We start from the raw sequence: 18,241 nt of genomic DNA on the forward strand, positions 1-18,241 counted from the left end.
GAAGATCTGGGGAAAGTTCATAGATTAGGCGAACCCATCTGTATGTATGCCTGAACATAAATATAGTCCTTTTTCAACTCTATGTCAAAGAAAGTCTTATAGTTGGACTCTATCAATTTTTATTTGTTGATATGCTCTTTTAAAGTTTCCTTAAGTTGCTTTGAGGTGTGTGTTCTATTTCCCCAAATAGTTTGTAAGACATAGAAGGTTGTCTCTCTTTTTTTTAATCACTTTCCCAGGATGGGGAGAGTGATAAGTATCAGAGGACAAACAAGGAAATAATACTAAACAATTACAGTATAATTTCCTTTTTTCCGTTTCTAAACAGATTCCTAATCTAATTTATATAAGGGGAATCTTTCAACACATTTCCCTAAGAATTAAGTGCTCCTTTTCTGAGAGATAGCAAGGACCAAATGTGTCAGTTTATATAACCAGATTTCTCCCCTTTGGGTATATCTTTTCTGTTTCCTGTCCCATGTAAATGTTTGGAGACCTGTGTTTTCTTATAGTTTATGTGTTTTTGTATAGTTCATATCTGATCTCAAGCAACAAACATATATGTAGTTGTACTGTACATATACTTACACCTAAATTTAGAAAGTTTCCTAGTACTTTATTTGCCCAACAAACATTATCTAAAGACTTCTCCATTTGAAATATCATAACATGACAAACCTTTGTATCAACAGATTTCCTTACAAGGTATTTTCAAGTACATCCAGGGGCTTATGAGATAATGAATGCAAAGCAATTTGTAAACCTTAAAGTACTATGGAAATAGAAGATATCATTATCATTCTATAGTCACCAGGCCTTGAATTCAATAATGACTCATTCCCTGGACCTTCTGCTACACTCATGTTAGGCTCGTGATATTTATAAAGCAATAAAAAAGTGTACTGGTTTAACAACCAGGCTTTCTGGGGGTGTGGAGTTAAGGGGGTTGAGAAGAGGAAGAGGAAAGCAGGAATGAATGCACAAAAACTATTGGATTTAACTTGAATTAACATTTTCTTAATTCTAGACAATTAACAAAACTCTATTTAAGAGACAAAATATATACAAAATAATTTGGGGAGGTGGTGTAAATGAACACTAAGAATTAGGGAAGGGGGCAGCTAGATGGCAAAGTGGATAGAGCACCAGCCCTGGAGTCAGGAGGACCTGAGTTCAAAACCAGCCTCAGACACTTAAAATTGCCTGGCTGTGTGACCTTGGGCAAGTCACTTAATCCCATTGCCTAGAAGAAAAAAAACTGAAAAAAAAGAATTAGGGAATTCAGTAAAGGTTCCCTGTAAGAAGTGATATTTAGCTGAAGGGAAGCTAGGTTTCCAAAAGTTGGAGACAAGGAGATGAAAATACAAATAAAATGTCATTTATGGAGAATAGGTAGATTATTTTGGCTGGCTATAGAGTAATGTCAGAGTTAGAATATATTCAGCCATAACCTTCCTACTGATCTTCAGTTTTGCAACATCCACTATCCCTTGGACATCTGGGACTAGATGTTCTGTTAGCATCTCAAACTAAATTAAGTCCAAAACCAGAACTTACTATCTCTCCCCTAAACCTTTTCCCTTTGACTGAAGGGAAATCTGACTATGTCACTCCACCAATCAATCCCACTGGCTCCCAATTTTTAGGATCAGCTATAGAAGTTTGTTTGCTTTTTAAAGTCCTTCATAAATTGACCCTTCCTAAGTTTCCTGTCTTCTTACACCTTACTCTTTCCACCCCCACTAACCTCCTTGGGATTCCTAGAATACATCTCTCCATCTTTTGACTCCACATTGACTCCGTGGGCCAGATGCCACCAGGCCCGAAGGACTCTTCCCCTCCTCACCTCCATCAGATGATCAGACAGCTTCTCTGTGATACTTCAAATCTCATCTAAAATCCCACCTTCTGAAAGAAGCCCTTCCTAGTTCTCCTTAATTCTAGTGCCTTCCCTCTGATACCACCTCACAATTTATCCTTTATATGTATGGTTTAAGACATAGTCCATTTGCAACTTGTCTCTCCTGCTAGACTAGGAGCTCTTTGAGGTTATGGATTTGCTTTTCTCTATATCCCCAGGATTTAGCACATAGTAAAAGTGCAATAAATTCTTATTGACTACCTATGGCTAATGTAGCATTTTTTCATAGCATGTAAGAGTTTGGTCAGGTGCCAAAAGGATTTGGAATCACTACCTTGTTGTAAATTCTGACTCTCCTACTTACTAGCTGCATGATCTTAGACGAACTCTTTCACCTCTCCACACTTGTTTCTTCATTTGTAAAGCAAGAGGGTTGGACAAAATGGTTTATTTCTAGTTTGTTTCTATGCCAAGCTTGAGTCTTCCTTACCCCCTCCCTCAAAAACTAATGATCAGGTGCTTCCAGACTACTGACTGCATCCCCTATATGGATACCCCAAGTCCTGAAAGTAGCCAACATTTTGACTAGAGGCTGTCCAAACCTGAGAAGTCAATGTCAAGATCACTGTCCTCCAAAGGATCAAATTTACTCATGAATGGACAAGAGGAGAGGAACTGCCAACACCATTGGCACAGAGGTCATGTACTTAGACCCCAGCTGCACATATCACTTTGGAGGAGCTTATGTAAAATTTGAGTTTTACAGCATCAGGTTGTATTTGGCATTCAAAGTCTTTCACAATCTGCCCCAGTCTACTTTTCCAAGTAAATTGTTCTCCTTCATGCACTCTGAGTTCTGGCTGAAATGGCCCCTTTGTTCCCATTACATAGCATTCTATCTCCTACATCCAAGTCTTTGGACAAGCTGTCCCTCATGCCTAACCTTGCCTTTTAGAATTCCTAGCTTCCTTCAAAGTTCAGCTCAAGTGCCACCTACAACTAGAAGTTTCTATGAGTCCCCCTAATTGCTAGTGTCCTCCCCTGACCTCCCACCAGAGATTACTTTGTGTTCTTCTTGTATATACTGTCTATGCTGATTCCCCTTTCCCAAACAGAATGTGAATTCTTGAAGGGAGGGAGGGAGGGAGGGAGAGAGAGAGAGAGAGAGAGAGAGAGAGAGAGAGAGAGAGAGAGAGAGAGAGAAAACACAAGAAAAATGTAGGTTAGACCTGGTAATGAAGGGTAAGGAAGGGATATAGGCAGCCTTAAATGAAGGGAAAGGGGAACAACGAAGAAAAAGAAATTAGGATTAAGGGGGGAGAGAGTTTTTAGATTCCCTACTGTTATTCTGACCTGCTACTCCCTATCAGCAACACAGGAGGAAAGAGGTGGGAAAGGGAAGAGAAGGGGAAAGGGGAAAGGAAAAAAGAAAGGAGTTAGAATTAAGGAGAAAGGAAAGGAGACTTTTTAGGTTCCCTGTTGTTACTCTGACTCAAAACTTGTGGCTTCCTACCAGTCTCCTAAAAAAACTAAAGTGGATTTATTTTCTAGGCCAGCCTCAAGCAATTTGATTTCAAAGTAACAAAAAAGACCCCTCAAACTCTTTTTCAACTGCTCCCAGTTGTCCAATAGGAAGAGACATTGCTTCCACATTTTAAGATAAAAGATTTAAAATGCACATGTCTGGGAGGGGGAATTCATAGATATGAATGAATTTTAGCCAGTATTTAAATGACTAGATTCTATCTAGTCTAGTTTTGATAGGAAGTTAAAGTCATGTGCTTCAAGTCAGGAAAACATTAAGGAAGAAAAAGAATCAGAAAGGGGAGAAAACAGCCAGCAGCAACAAACTTCTTAACCTCACAATTTTGCCTGACCTATTTTTCATCTGTCTAGGGAGCAAACAGGAGCTTTTGATAAGGTATTTCATATATACTCAGGTATTACAAAATCAAGATTGTAAATCAATAATCTCACATGTTTTATCCTATAATCCTCATACTTGATTGTGGGATAAAAATTAATTTATCATCCTATATGTTTATCTAATTACTAATCATATGCTAAAATTATTTACAAGTTATGAAAATTTTAAAACGTAATTCTGTAAGTATTTATTCAGTGCCTTCCTGCTAAGTGCCAGCTGTTGTACTAAGTGCTGGGAATACAAAAAAAAATTATTTTTGCTTTCAAAGAGTTTACATTAGAGTGAGGGAATGCTTTATGTACAAAGATAATTAAAATATAAAATATACACAAAATAATTTTCATAGGAAAGTCACTAGCAACTAACTAGGAGAATCAAAATAGATATATAAAGCTTTGAAGGAAGGTAGAAATTCTAAGAAGGTGAAGATGAGAAGGGTATTCTAGGCATGTGAAATAGAAGCAGTAAGCAAGGTAATTTGGCAGGGATTTGAAATTTATGAAGAAAAGTAACATGTAATAAGCTTGGAAAGGTAGGCTGGACCTAGTTTGTAAATAACTTTAGAAATCAAAAAGAAGTTTGTATTTTATCTTTGAGGTAAGAGAAAGTCACTTTCTTAAGCAGGGAATGATTTGCCCAGATCTGGTTTTTGAGAATTATCATTGTGGTGTCCGTGTAAAAAATGACTTAAAGAGAGTCAAGGCTGGAGGCAGGGAGACCAATTAGAAATGTTGTTGCAATAGTCCAAAATGGGTGATAAAGGTCTGAATTAGGGTATGGTGTGAAAGGTGAGGAGAGAAAAATGAGAGAAATATAGTGGAGGCAGATTTTATGACATGGCAACTTGACTGCATATTAGAGATAAAGGAGGAAGAAGAGTTTAGAATAATTCTGAGTTTGCAAATTTAGATTACCAAAAGAATGATGAAACTCTCAAAATAAATAGAAGCTAAAAAAGAGGTATAACTTTAGGGGCAAAGACAATGGGTTCTGTTTTAAACATGTTAAGTCTGAGATACCTATGGGGCATCAGAAGGGAGAAATGCAATAGACAGTGATGAAGAATAAAATTTTGGAAGAGAAACTAAGTTTGAATACATACATAGATCTTGAAGTCATCTGTAAAGAGGAAGTAGTTTAAAGCAAGAGAGCTGAGAATGGAGAGAAGAGGTTCCAAGATAGAGACCTGAAGAATACCCATATCTAGGGAAATGGAAAGGTTGATGATTCTGCAAAGGAGTCTGAGAAGGAGCAGAGTAACCAGACTGGAGAGGCAGTAAGAAATAAGTGGAAGAAGGAGAAAAGTTCAGCAATGTCAAATGCTAAAAATGAGGTCAAAAGGGATGAGAAACAAGGCAAGGTCATCAAATTTAGCAACTGAGACATTTGTTTTAAGATTGGAACCATAATGAATAGAGTTTAAAAAGCTCTTATGTTTTAGGAGCATAAGAATGACATGAGAAAACAGACACTAGTATGGGCAGATTTTTTTCTAGAAATTTGGGAAAGGAAAAAGATATATAAGAAAGTAACTTGAAGAAGGGATAGGATTTTTTTTTCCCTTTGGGCAGTTAATTCCCAATTATTCTTATTAATTAAATGGGACAGCAGCATGGACAATTGAAAACAAATAATTACATGAAATAGGATTTTGAACTAGAAGAAATCTTTAAGACCTAGTTTAGCACTCTCATTTTGACACATAAAGGAATAAGCTGAGAGGGGAAATAATTTACCCAAGGCTATACAAGGTGGCATAAACTGTTTACATTTCATCATTCTGGAATGGTTCTTCTTACATGGTTCTTCATCCTCTTCTTCCTTCCATCCTTTAACTAAGAACATTTCCCCAAGCCCACTGTCATCTCTTCATTTCTTCAAATAGTCTATTTAAAAAGGTATACATGTGAGACTGTATTTGAACTCAGATCCCTGACTCCAAGGCCAGTGCTCTATCCACTGCACCACCTAGCTGCCCCCCCAATTATACTTCTTCCAATTTCGATCATTTTTCCTTACGATCACTGAACCCTGGCTTCCCCGGAAGATATCACATTCCTGGCCATCTTCTCCAGTACATTTTCTTACAGTCCAGAAAAAAAATGGTCCAGAAGAATAGATAAGTATGAATCTTACTCCTTCTCCTACCATTTTCATTCAGTAGACTCTCCACCTCTGAGATTCACTCCTTCCTGATATCAAACCAAATCCAGATTATGATGTTTGTCTTAGCCCAAAGGACACTGTCCTTTCTTCCTAAAAGAATTTGATAAATGGGGTGGCTAGGTAGCACAGTGGATAGAGCACTGGCCCTGGAGTCAGGAGTACCTGAGTTCAAATCCAGCCTCAGACACTTAATAATTACCTAGCTGTGTGGCCTGGGGCAAGTCACTTAACCCCATTGCCTTGCAAAAACCTAAAAAAAAAAAAAAGAATAAAAGGATTAAAGTTGTCCTCATCACCCCCAAACCTACTCTTAATTATAGCAGAGATTATGGTTAATTATACTTAAATGTAGCCTCCATATAGAATAGTCATAGCTCAAAGTTTTCAACATGGCTCAGTATCATATTAATTTTCATCTTCCCAAACTCTAAGATAAAGTATAAAATTCATGACCCTCATGTCATTTGTAGATCACAATACTCCCAAATGTGGCCAAACCAGTTTAAAATGTATTTGGAAAAGGGGCAAAGTGAAGATGGAGGAGTAAAGACAAGGTCTCCTTCAAGCTCTCCCTCACACTACTCCAAATACCTTTAAATAATGATTCTAACCAAATTCTAGAATGGCAGAACCCACATAAATACTGAGTAAAACAATTTTCCAGCTCAAGACAACCTGGAAAATCCACAGGAAGGGTCTGTTTTACTGGGCTTAGAAGGGGTCTGCATTCAGTTATCAATGCAATAATCAGGGACAATTTTGGTGTACCTGTTACAGAGAATACCATCTGTATCCAGAGAAAGAACTGTGGAGATTAAACAAAGACTAAAGTCTATTACCTTCAAATTACAAAAAAAAAAAAAAAGTGTCTTATTTACTACATAATTTTGCTATCTCTAATATTTTATTTTCTCCTCAAGGATATGATTTCTCTCTCAACACATTCAATTTCAATCAATATATAGCATGGAAACAATATAAAGCTTATCAGACTGCCTTCTGGTGGGGTTGGGAAGGAAGGGTGGGGGGAAAAGTGATAGGTAGAAACTACTATAGTATATAATTGGAAAACAAATAAAATATTTTTTTAAAGTATCTGTATGTGGGGTGGAGCCAAGATGGTGACATGAAGGGATCGAGTCTTAGGAGCTCTCTGATAAAACTCATAAGCTAAGGACTCTAACTAAACTTTCGAGAGACAGAACCCACAAAGGGACCCAGTGAGGCAGTTCTCCTACTCAAGGTAACCTGGAAAAGAGCAGAAAGGCTCTGCTCCCCGGGGTAGAGGGGCAGCTGGCCAGAGGGGTGGCCCGCCAGAGCAAAAGAACTTCAGCCTCCCGGAGGCAGCCCCACGGCACTGGGAGCCAAGGCTCAGAGCAGCGGGGGAGTCTCCTGAGCTGCACCCCGGGGAACACCGGGCACAAGGTGGGGAAACAGCGAGGGACCTCTGCCAGAGCGAGCACGTGGAGCCCAGCCCTCAGGGCACACAGGGAGCAGCTTGGTCTTTCTGCAGCCCAGACCCTGAAACAGAAGCAGGCAGAGCCCATAAGCAGGAGCCCCCAGGGCATGAGCTGAGAGAGGGGAGTGAAGAGAGAGAGACTGCCCAGCTCTGTCCTCTGCCCCTGGAACAGGACTCTGGGGCTCTGACAACATTCAGATCCTGATCCCAGTCTAGGCCCACCCAGAAAACAACAGGGCCCCCCCACCTCGGCCCTGTGTTAGAGGGGGGTGCTTATGGTCATTCACAGACCAGGAGGGAGGACAGAGCCTCACACACTGAGACCCTTGTTGGAGTGTCCCAAAAGCTCAGGAAGCACCCTAAAACCAGGCCCAGGCTGGGAAAATGAGCAAGTAGAGAAATAAGAGGAAGACTATTGAGAAATATTTTGCAAATGAGCCCAAGAAGGATCAAAATAGTCTGAAGAGGAGGAAGCACAAGCTTCTGCATCTAAAGACTCCAAGAAAAAACAGAAATTGGGCTCAGGCTATGACAGAGCTCTGAAAATCAAATGAGGGAGTTGGAAGAAAAACTGGGAAAAGAAAGGAGAGAGAGATACAGCAAAAACATGAAAATGAAGTCAGCAGCTTAGTCAAGGAAATCCAAAAAAATGCTGAAGAAAATAGCATGCTAAAGACCAGCTTAGGTCAAATGGATAAAACAGTTCAAAAAAAGTTATTGAGGAGAAGAATGCTTTAAAAAGCAAAATTGGCCAGATGGAAAAAGAGATAAGAAAACTCTCTGAGGAGAACAAATCCTTCAGACAAAGAATAGAATTCAGGGAGATTGATGAATTTACCAGAAATCAGGAATCAATACTTCAAAACCAAAAAAATGAAAAATTAGAAGAAAATGTGAAATATCTCATTGAAAAAACAACTGATATGGAACACAGACTTAGGAAAGATAATTTTAAAATTATTGGAATACCTGAAAGTCATGATCAGGAAAAGAGCCTTGACATCATTTTCAAAGAATTACTACAGGAAAACTGCCCTGATATTCTAGAAGCAGAGGGCAAAATAGAAATGGAGAGAATCCACTGATCCCCCCAAGAAAGAGATCCCAAAAAACCAACCCCTAGGAATATTATAGCCAAGTTCCAGAACTCCCAAGTCAAAGAGAAAATATTACAAGCAGCCAGAAGGACACAGTTCAAATATCGTGGAGCTGCAGTCAGGATCACACAGGACTTAGCAGCAACTACATTGGAAGCTCGTAGGGCTTGTAATACAATATACCGGAAGGCAAAAGAGCTTAGAATGCAGCCAAGAATGAACTACCCAGCAAGGCTGAATGTCCTCTTCCAGGGAAAAAGATGGACTTTAAATGAACCAGGAGAATTTCAAATGTTCCTTTTGGAATGGCCAGAGCTGAACAGAAGGTTTGATCTTCAGATACAGGACTCGGGTGAAGCATGGAGATTGGAGAAATATGAGGGACTTAATGATACTGATAATATTCATATGAACCTTCTCAGTTAATAGAGCAGGTAGAGGGAGTTTTATAGTTGAAGCACAGGAGAAAGCTGAATTCTAAGATAAAATATGGTGTAAAAATGGAATCAATAGTAAAAAAGAGAAATGAAATGGGAGAAAGAAAAAGGAGAGGGGGAATAGTCCAAGACATTTCACATAATAAGATTTTTTTTATTACAATGAGCTATTGCAATGATATGGAAGGGGGAAGGCAAGGGGGAATGAGGGAACCTTTGCTCTCATCAGAGGTGGCTAGGAGAGGAAACAGCATATATACTCAATGGGGTATAGACATTTGGAGTAAGAAGGAGGAGGAAGCAGGGGGAAGGGGTGGGGATGAGAATAAAGGAGGAGAGGACGGACCATGGGGGAAGGGTGGTCAGATATAACACATTTTCTTTTTTACTTCTTGCAAGGGGCTGGGATTGGAAGGCCTGCCCAGGACCATAGGGCCAGGTGGATTCTGGGCCTAAGGGGTGGTATGGGGGCTCAGGGCTTCTTGGCCCCAGGACCAGGGATCTGTCTGCTGCACCACTCAGCGACCCTACAGCAGAGTCAGAGTGAAAGGAGAGAGAAAATATAGTATGTGGTAGTGGAGAAATAAGAAAGGAGGGAGTTGCGATTAGCAATGGCAACAGTGGAAAAATATGGAAGTAACTTTTGTGATGGACTTATCATAAAGAATGTGATCCACCCGTGACAGAGTTGTTGGTGTTGGAACAAAGACTGAAGCACATTTTTTGTTATTATTATCTGGGGGAGAGTGCAGGGCAAGTGGGGCTGGGTGGCCTGCCTGGGGCCGCATAGCAGGGTGATCTTTGGGTGTCTGGGGCCGGATTTGGACCCAGGTGCTCCTGGCTCAAGGGCCAATGCTCTGTCTGCCACCCAGCCACCCCTACTATTATTACTATTTTATTTTATTTTGGGTCTCTTTTTTTCCCTTCTTTTTTGGTTTTTGCAGGGCAGTGGGGATCGGGTGGCTTGCATGTCACATGGCTGGGTGATTATTGGGTTTACGAGGCTGGATATGGACTTGGGTGCTCGTGGCTCCAGGGCTGGTGCTTTGTCCATTGCACCACCTGGCCATACCTACAATTATTACTATTATTTTTCTTAATTTTAATTTTTTTCCCTCCCCTTTACTTTTTTTGCCCAATCAAGTCTATCTATATTCATGGTGGGGGGGGGGGAGGAGTATTTTGTTTACTTGTAAACAAGAATATTTTATTAATGTAAAAAAAATTTGTACAAAATGAGAATAAAAAATAAATTTAAAAAAAAGTATCTGCAGGACAGTCTGGGTCAAACTGGAGCAAAGTGGCTCCAGTCATCCAGGAACAGATTATAGGACACCTAGATCTGTGACAGCAGTAATGATTCCAGACCTCAGTCCAGGGATTGCCAAGGACAACTTAGAAGGTCAGCAGGAAAACTCTGCTGTACCAGAGTGAGAGTGAAGCCCAGTCTAGAACAGGCATCAGCATAGACTCCGGGGACCAGGAGCAAATGGGGGGGGGGCACCCAGAAGCTGCTTGCAGAGTGCTTGGTCCATGGATAGGATGGGGATCCAGGGACATTGCCAAGATCTCTTTGCTATCCATGAGACAGGACTCTGTTGCTTTGCCCATATTTAGATCCAGGTCACAGTCTAAGGTTCCAGTGTCAGGAAAAGGATCAGAAGTACAACAGAGTTTACTGCTTGCAGGGCAGCAGGGACTCTCCTCATGGTTCCAGGGCAGAAAGTCCAGAGCAATGGCCAGGACAGCAGTCATAGCCTCTCATAAAACCCTGGAAGAACTAAGAACTTGCAAGTCCCTGGGGGTGGGTGGCAGGGGGGAGGGGGTGGTCCCTGAAAATAGTTGTAAAAAACCCTCAAAAGTTGGGGTAGCTAGGTGGTACAGTAGATAGAACACCAGCCCTGGGAGTCAGGAGGACCTGAGGTCAAATCCGGCCTCAGACATTTAATAATTACCTAGCTGCGTGACCTTGGGCAAGTCACTTAACCCCACTGCCTTGTGGAAAAAAAAAGCAGAATGGAGCTAAGGAAAACTGAAGAATTTGTGAGAAATCAAGAAACAATAAAACAAAATCAAAAGAATGAAAAACTAGAAGAAAATATATTCTCATCGGAAAAGCAACTGACTTGGAAAACAGATCCAGAAGAGAGAATTTAAAAATTGAACTTCATGAAAGTCATGACTTAAAAAAAAGAGCCTGGACATTATTTTTCAAGAAATTCTCTAGGAAAACTGCTCTGAAATCCAAGGAGGGTAAAAATAGAAATTGAAAGAATTGACCAATCACCTCCTGAAAGAGATCCCAAAAGGAAAACTTCCAAGAATATTATAGCCAAATTTCAGAACTCCTAAGTTATGGAGAAAACATTACAAGCAGCCAGAAAGAAACAATTCAAATATCATGGGGCTACTGTCAGGATAACACAAAATTTAGCAGCTTTAACATTAAGGGATCTTAGGGCTTGGAATATGATATTCGAGAAAGCGAAAGATCTTGGATTACAACTAAGAATTAACTACCCAGCAAAATTGAACATATTCTTTCATGGGAAAAGATGGCTATTCATTGAAAAGGGGACTTTCAAACTTTCCAGATGAAATAACCAGAGCTGAATAAAGAGCTTGATCTCAGGTGAAGCATAGAACGGTGTACAGGAAGGGCAAATCATGAGGGACTTAATGATGTTGAACTGCTTGTATTCCTGCATGGGAAGATGATACTGATAATTCATATGAACCTTCTTATTTATTAGGGCAGTTAAAAGGAGCATGTATAGATAAGGCATAGGAGGGAATTGAATTTGATGGTATAATACATTAAAAAGATGGAGGTAATGGGGGAGAAAGAAATATACTGGAGAAAGGAAAGAGAGAGATGGAGTAGGGTAAGTTATTTCACATAAAAGAGGCAAGCAAAAGCTTTTTCAGTGGAGTGGAAGAGGAGGAAGGTGAGGAGGGAGTGGGCCTTACTCTCATCAGAAGTGACTCAGAGAGGGAATATCATTCACACTCATTTGAGTATAAAACTTTTTCTTAACCTAGAGGAAAACAGGAGAGGACATGAATGAGATGGAGGGGGAGAGGGAGGGGAGAGTATAGGTGATAGTAGAGAATGAAGATTGTAGGAGAGGGTAGTTAGACACAACACATTTTTGAGGAGTGATAGGGTAAAAGGAGAGAGAGAAATAAATGGGGGTATAGAAGAATAGGAGGAAGAGAAATGCAGCTAGCAATAACAACAGAGAAAAAATATTGAACCAATTTCTCCAGTAGATTTATGATAAAAAATGCAAACGAGGCAGCTAGGTGGCACAGCGGATAGAGCACTGGCCCTGAAATCAGGAGTACCTGAGTTCAAATCCAACCTCAGACATTTAGTAATTACCTAGCTGTGTGGCCTTGGGCAAGCCACTTAACCCCATTGCCTTGCAAAAAAAAAAAAAAACCCAAAAATGCAGACATAAAAAAAGACAGAGTGTAGGTGTCTGAATACAGATTGAAGCATACTTTTTTCCTCACTTTATTTTTCTTGAGGTTTCTCTTTCTTTGGGGGGGGGCAGTTAGATTATGTTTTCTTTTACAACATGACTATTGTAATGTTTTTCAAGGCTACACATTTTTAACCTATACCAAGTAACTTGCTTTCCCAATGGGGAAGTGGGGTAGGAAGAAAGGAGAGAATTTGGAATTCAAGATATTGGAAGGAAATGTTGAAACTTGCTTTTGTATGTTGTTGGGAGAAATTTTTTTTTAAGATTTTATTTATTTTGAGTTTTACAATTTTTCCCTTAATCTTACTTCCTTCCCCCCCACCCCTCCACAGAAGACAATTTGTCAGTCTTTTACATTGTTTCCATGGTATACATTGATCCAAATTGAATGTGATGAGAGAGAAATCATAACCTTAAGGAAGAAACATAAAGTATAAGAGATAGCAAGATCAGACAATAAGATATCAGGTTTTTTTTCTAAATTTAAGGTAACACTCCTTGGTCTTTGTTCAAACTCCACAGTTGTTTCTCTGGATACTGAAAGAAAAAAACTTTAAAATAAATAAATTTAAAAAAAAATTAAAATAAATAAATAAATAAAATAACAAAATAAATGCAAGTACAATAAAACATAGATAGTAGTACATTTTTAAGCTAAGTTAATAGGCAGCCCACTGCTTATGTTTAGATTAGTGGGTCCTACTTCAATTTCAGTTTGACACTACTGCTCTAAGGTAATTAAGGTGTTTATTTGAGTATTTCCATATCAACTACTAAAAAGACACTTCTTTCCTTCCCTCTCTTCCTCTTACCCTCCTTCCTCTCCCTCTGTCCACAAAGGGGATCATATCCTTACCTATGAGTCCTTTGCCCAAAGGAATATAAATTTTGATCACTGAAAGCTATCTTGGGAATTACAGGCTAGATTTCTATTTTAAGGATCATGCCTTAAAGCCTTAAATCCAAATCACTCTGGCTCTCAATGCTTGGCCAACAAGAGATAACAGTCCAAACCTCACCTGGGTCTGGGCTCTGATGCAAAGAGTAAGTGTAGATAAAAGTGGATAAAAAATTGTTTCTGTTCTGGTCAGAAACTCTCAGGGTATTTCCCTCCCAGATTGATTTTTTTTTTAACTAAGTAAAAGAGATCATTCTTTGCCTCATTTCTTACACAGTTTTAATCAACAAATGTTGAGACCTGGCAAAAGAAAACCTTAGCTTAAAAAGGTCAAGTTCTCCCAGTGTCTGAGGTCACCTCCAATAATGCTGATCTAAATTTTGCCACTGGACTCAGATGCTTCTGGAGGAGAGAGTTAGGCAGGTGACTTTGCACAGCACAAACTTCCCACACCTAAGTCTAATTCACTTGTAAATTATGGCATCACCTTCCTGATGCATGGTCTTCTTCCAGAATGAAGGACAAGCAATGGACTTATGACTTAAAATGTCGCCTCTCTGAGCCTCTCCCCTACTTTAATAAAGTAACATTTTACTACTCCAGAAAAAAATATATTTTCACAGTTGTTTAAGTCCCTCTCTATATCAAAATCTTTGATTTCAAATGTTTAAACATAAAGTTCCTGGCCTACAAATTGTGTACTACATGACAAGTGATAAAATAGGCATTTACAATGTTTCAGTTGTGAGAAAGATGACAAAAGTCACTGTCACTCTTAACCCTCCTCACTTTTGGAACAGAGTACTACCATTCACTTCTGAGGATAGTAGTCAGTCTTTCAAGAATTCTCTTCACATTTCTTTGTGAGTTAAAAGTTTAAAAGTACTCTCAGGAAAGAAATTCTCTTTGTCCATTCTCTCTGTACTCAATCTATTCAGAATGACAATTAAGTTTCTAGTCTCTTAAGAGTCTCTTTCCTCTTAAAAAGAAAGCAACAATATAGTTGTTGAGGGAGAAGCTATGGAGTCTAGTGTTGCATATGTTGGAAACTTCAGCCTAGACATTGTTCTATCTTCAATTATACTTGCTTCCCACTTTATCAGCTTTTTCAAATCATAGGATATGCATTTTCACACCATCTTGGTCACACAAAGAATGCACATACTTCTGATCTTATCACCTATAAGTGACAATCCATACCTCCAAAACTTATCAGTTGAAACTGTAAATCACCATTTCCTTGTTGATAGGCTCTAAAATTCCTTAGGGGGCAGCTATGTGGCTCAGTGGATAGAGCACTGACCCTGGAATCAGGAGATCCTGAGTTCAAACCTGACCTCAGATGCTTAACAATTGCCTGTGTGACCTTGGGCAAGTCACTTAACCCCATTGCCTTGCAAAAAGCCAAAAAAAAAAAGTTCCTGGGTTTCCAATGATATTACTCTAAGTTCTTTGAGTCATTTTGAAGAAAAGAATTTGATTTTCTTCTCTTTTTTGGGTGATCTGTTCATTTATTTTAATTTTTCTAAAAAATTAAAAGAAAAGGAACAGCTAGGTGGTGCAATGAATAGAGTACCAAATCTAGAGTTAGGAGGACAGTTCAAATCCAGCCTCAAACATTTAATAATTACCTAGCTGTATGATCTTGGACAAGTCACTTAATCCCATTGCCTCGCCAAAAAAAAATTAAAAGACAAATAGTTTAGCTACTAGTTTTATTTGTTCACTCAATGACCTTTTTGTTTTCAATTTTTAAAATATTTTAATTTTCATAATTTCTACTTTATTATTTAGGGATTCCCCAGCCTCAGAATTGCTTTTGCTTTAATCTCCTTCCTTGATTCCTCTACCTCTTCCTTTTTCCTTGAAAATTTTCATTCTCTTATCTTTGCATGCTGCCTTGGAATATGTCCAGATATGCCTCATTTCCTAAAATCTTCAACTGATCTTATTATTCCCCCAAGCTATTATCCTATATTTAGTCTCCTTTTCATAGCCAAACTCCTAGAAAAGGCATTCCACATTCTTTCCCCTAATTTTCTCACCTCCCACTCACTTCTTAATCCCTTAATCCCTTGCTTGTACACTCCAGCATTTGGCTGAATTGGTTCTCTCCCAGGTTACTAGTAATCTCTTTATTACTAAATCCACTGGACTTTTTCCCAGTCCTTAACCTACTTGACCCTCTTTTTATTTTTATTTTTTTAGGGTTTTTTTTTTGCAAAAAATTCATTTCCTTCTTTTTTTTTTAGGTTTTTTTGCAAGGCAATGGAGTTCAGTGGCTTGCCCAGGGCCACACAGCTAGGTAATTATTAAGTGTCTGAGGCTGTATTTGAACTCAGGTACTCCTGACTCCAGGGCCAGTGCTCTATCCACTAAGCCACCTAGCTGCCCATTGAACCTCTTTTTATTAGTGGTTTCTGTTGACCATCTATGTACTCTCAAGTCACTGGGTTTCCATGAAATTGCTGAGTTTCTTTAGTAGTTGTCATTTTGGAGAAAAATAATTTTATTTTTCTTTTTAAAATCAAATCCAATTATTCATATATTTTGTTACTTTAAAAATAAAAACAGCAATTACTTTTTATCAATTCAAAGTCTTTTTACTTGCAATTTTATTAATCTCTTGATTTTTATAATTTCTACTATTTTTTAGTTGGAGGTTTTACCCCTCAGAATTAGTTTTGCTGTATCCCATAGAGAAGATATTTTTGTCTCTTTACTCTTTTTTTTGATGAAATAGCTATTATTTCTATAAATTATTCTTTGATCTACCAATTCTACAGATCTTTAGAACTTAGTCTCCAATTATTTCTTAATTCCTTCCTTATGGGCCCTTTATTAAATATAATTTTATTGCATTATAATCCATAAAATAATGTCTTCTACATTTTTGGAGAGACCTTTATACCCTAATTAACTTTGTATAGGCATTATGTAGAGATTAAAAAATATATAAATTCCTTTCTATTTCTATTCAATAATTGCCAAAGAGCAATCATTTCTAATTTTTCTAAAGTACTATTCAGATCTTAACTTCTTTTTTGTTTATCCTTTAATAAAGATCTGGAAAAGGCACATTAAGATCCTTTTCTATTACAGTTTTACAACTATTTCTCCTTATAGTTAAATTTTTCCTTTAAGCATTTAAGTTATTGCATACAAATATGTATGTGATATATATAATAAGATTGGTATTGATTTTTATTATGCTGTTTAAGCATGATGTAATTTTCCTTTTTATTTCTTTTGATCTCATCTATATTTACTATCCACTTATCTGAAATCAAGATTTACTCCTTTTTAATTCAGCTGAAGCATAATAGATTTTGCTCAAACCCTTCATTTTAACTATATGAGTCTTTGTATTTGAAGAGTTTCTTTTTAACAACCTATTGTCAGACTGTTTACTAATTCATTTTGCTATCCTCTTTTGTTTTGTGAGTGCATCGGTCCCATTCACATTTAGTTATGATTATTACTTGTGTATTTCTTTGCATCCTGTCCTCTTGACTTTTTTTATCTTCAAACCCACTCTCATCTTTATAAAGAAAGTGGTAGAAAAGGGAATTTGCCTGACACTTATAAGTGAGACAATCTAATTCCTCTTTTTTGAAACTCCTTTTTTCTCTTTACCTTGTTCTAATCCCAAATTTTTCTTCTCTCTTTATTTTTTTTAACTGTCCTTTCATACTCTCCTCTTCAACAATGGAATTTATTTTGCTCATGACTATTTACATGACTGCCCTTCCTCTCCAATCCTATTCCACTTTTCTCTTCTTTCTATCCTTTCCTATTTGTTTTGAGCTTAACATAAATCTATACTAAAAATCTCCTTCCTCATTATTAAAAATTCTTTCTATTATTCAAAGGAATTGTGCCAGGGATACAAAAAAAAAGGATAAAACAGCTCATTCCTTCAAGAGAGCTTACAATCTAATGGAGGAAATCAACACACACACAAAAAAGGTGAAAAAGTAGAGGAAAGGAGGTGGGGAAGAGAAGCCTATAGAGGGGTATGATAAAATCCTGTGGCTAGTGTGGGAAATTATCTGAGAAAGAAGATTCCCTGAGACCCCCCCTTTAAGAGATATTAGGAAGGAGCTCTCCTTGCAGGCAGGGTTTATTTCATTTTTCTCTTTGTATCCCTAGGATACAGCACATGTGCTTGGCACATGCTTAATAAATGCTTGCTGATTAAGGGTAAAATGTACTTAGAAACTGCTTCATTAAACTCTTTACACAAACATAATTTTAAATTTTAAATATTAATTCTGGGTCGTTGAAGTGCATATTTACCAACCTAAACTCTGACTGAAAGGGATTGGGGGGGGGGGGGAGTTAGAGGTATTCATAAACACTCTTCCTAATCTCCTCCACCCCTCTATGAAACCAATTTTCTCACCATATAATTTTTGACTAAAAACTAAACCTATTTCCTGAGTGTGGGTGTTAGCCCATATAAAACCACATTCAAGAGAACTTTAGGGTTTAAATCTTGAACAATTCAATGAACTCACTTCAAGTTTAGGCTCTACAGAACTGGTAAATGTTTTATTCTTATTTGAAATCCAGTGTCAAGTTTGTTTAACCATCAAACATCAAGAGTTTGAGGACTATAATGTTGATGGAAAGCAGGCAGGCCAACTGTGAAAGAATTTTATATTCATGCAAATTTTCCTAAGCAGGAAAGAAAGAAAGAAAAGTTGTGCATAAGCAGGCTACATAGAGCTTATTTCCCAGGAATGTGTATAAAAGTTTTAAAAGTTCATCATAATGGCTTGCCTCATTGTAATGAAGGACTATGAGGAAAGAAGGTGCTTTGTCTATTTCCTGAGTTGTTACAGGCATGAGAGTTTAGAAATAAAAGTTCTTAATTTCTTGATTTTTCTGCTTCTGGTACTG

At 38.1% G+C, this 18,241-nt stretch overlaps 1 protein-coding gene across 8 annotated transcripts in view; it reads right to left on the bottom strand.

The window, feature by feature from the left end:
* The window catches only part of ARSG (arylsulfatase G), a 185,763-nt gene that overhangs the window by 121,619 nt on the left and 45,903 nt on the right, over nt 1–18,241 (bottom strand). The gene's annotated exons all lie outside the window — the stretch shown is intronic.

Source organism: Macrotis lagotis, chromosome 2 (assembly GCF_037893015.1).
Source record: "Macrotis lagotis isolate mMagLag1 chromosome 2, bilby.v1.9.chrom.fasta, whole genome shotgun sequence".
In the NCBI taxonomy this organism is placed as follows: Eukaryota; Metazoa; Chordata; class Mammalia; order Peramelemorphia; family Peramelidae; genus Macrotis; species Macrotis lagotis.